Source organism: Elephantulus edwardii, unplaced genomic scaffold, assembly GCF_000299155.1.
Source record: "Elephantulus edwardii isolate Elephantulus edwardi_28Jun2011 unplaced genomic scaffold, EleEdw1.0 scaffold00084, whole genome shotgun sequence".
NCBI classification, from domain to species: domain Eukaryota; kingdom Metazoa; phylum Chordata; class Mammalia; order Macroscelidea; family Macroscelididae; genus Elephantulus; species Elephantulus edwardii.
The window spans coordinates 2,123,054-2,125,500 of record NW_006399834.1 but is presented as its reverse complement, the minus strand read 5'-3'; positions in this window follow the sequence as shown (position 1 = coordinate 2,125,500).

Below are 2,447 nucleotides of genomic sequence, written 5' to 3'. Positions count from 1 at the left end.
CATAGACTTCAATGCTGTAAACTTAATGGGAGTAGTTTTCCCATCTTTTTCCTGAGGAACAATTGACAGATTTGACCTATTGACTTTTTGTTTAGCAGCATAAGCTATGTATACTATGCCACTAAAATGTCTTACAGCAATTGTTAGACTATACAAATGATTCAAGATTTCACCAGATAATGGGTTATGGTTTCCTTTAATGTTCAAATAATAGTATTATAAGACTTCACCCCATTTGACTTCAGCAAACATTCTTTTTCAGTTCTGCTTTCTTTTCTAATTATTTCTGGAACCTCCTGGGGCATGTTTACAAACTCATCTTTATTGTAGCGTGGATTCTTAACTCGGCTCTCAGCTTAAGCTTTCCTCTCTTGTGAACTGTTTCTGTTTTGGTTTCTTTTTCTTTTCTCCCCTCAGCCTGGATTAGATAACATGGGATGTTTCTCTTTCCTAGACTGCTTTGCCCAATCATGAGTCCCTACAGCACAACTAAGAAGAGGCTGTAACTTTATTATCTTTAAAAAAAATAATTCCAGACAATAACAGAAAAAAACCTAGATAATAACTTATACTGACTTCCAGTGCCCCTTATTCTGTTAGTGCTGTGCCTTCTTCCTGCTGACTTAGCTGTCTCTCCCCCCGCCACCCACTGTCTGGTCAGAACTGACTCACAGTGGACTCTGCATTTGGTATCTGAGGTTATCATTGCATGGAAGGAAACACTTCATCTTTCCGCAACTCCAGTGGACTACACCAAAAGTCAAGATCTTCTCCCTAACTCCCAGGGACTCTGAGTCTAGGCCTAACTGACCTCCATCCTCAGAGAGAAAGTTCTATCACATTTCTGTCTAAGGCCACTACCTCAATCTACAATGCTCATCTTTCTTAGCTAGACTCAGAATGGACATTTCCCTTTCTTCCCAATAAAGTTATATTCTTACTTACCTAGTCTTTACAGGTAGGTAACAATAGACAAACCTCAGCATATATACCTATGGTTAATTTATTCAGATTTAAGTGATGCCACAATATAACACTTCCTAGTATTAATGTTAGTATAATTAAAAAAATTCTCACTCAGGTTCACCTTTTTAAAAAAATAGGAAGAATATCAGTAGGGATATTTGGAAAGAATATAACATGTTTGTTAACTTTTATCCAACTCATATGATCTAGGCAGTTTTTTAATATAATATTTCTTATCAAAATGTTTCTGTAATAGTTCAATTTATTTTCTCTGTCTCTTCTAAAACACAAGGCATAGAAGTAGAGGAAAAAAAGAATAGGATGAATAATACTTAAGGTGTTGTTGTTGTTGTTGTTGTTTATTGCTGTCAAGTCTAGAATGATTCATGACCCTATGAGCAAAAGACCTGATGTCTTGCTGTAACTACTGTCATTTCTCTTAGTTCATAGAGTTCCCAGAGGCATGTTGTTTAGGAAGTGGATGCTACTTCTGCTTCCAATAATAGTGCTGTAAAATATTTGTTATTGTTGGCAAAGTATACGGAATAGACTAGGTACTACAAAAAAGAACAAAGAAACCTGTTGTAGAGGAAGTGAAGCCAGAGTGCTTCTTAGAAGCAAGGAGAGTGAGACTTTATCTCATATACTTTGGACATGTTAGTATGAAGGATGAATCCCTAGGAAGGAAATAATGCTTAGTAACATGGTGAAAAGGAGATAGATCCTCAAGAAATACACTGAAACAATGGTTGTAACGATGGATTTGAGTACAACAGAGATTGTGCGATGAGGCAAGGTCAGCCGTTGTACTCATGATGAGTAGGATGCAACTTGGGGGCATCTGACAACAACATTTCAAAATGTTTTCCGAACAGTTCCATTTCTTTCTCTCCTTTATGATACAGGGGTGGGGAATAGAGGAAGAAGAGAATGATTAGTGCCTAATTTGTTTTGCTGTTGTTATTCACCATCAAGTTGGAACCAACCCATAAGTCACATAGGAAAAGATTACCCATAATTCTCCCATGGAACAGCTAATGAATTCAAATAGTATGCCTTTGGGATTGCAGTACTAGCCCACTAGAGCTCCCTTACACTTAATGTCATTGAAATTATAATATACATTACATTTACTCTGCTCGGTATCTATTGGAGCCCTAGTGGCATGCTGTCATGAATGGTTAGTTAAGAACTCATCTGCTAACCAAAAGAACACTGATACAAACTCACAAGTCACTCCACTGGCAGTCTGCTCTCTTAAAGCTTTAGAGCTCAGTAGTAGTGGATTGGGATTTGGGCTTGGTAATATTGATAGATTGGAAGATAGGGTTCAGATCTGTTGTTCATAAGGTCACTATGGGTTGTACTTGACTCAACCTTACCTAACAATAACAACATATACTTCTAATAGAATTTTAAAAGAAATAAATGAAAAACCTAAACAGCAAAAGAGAAATAAGCTCTCAAAAAATAACTCTACT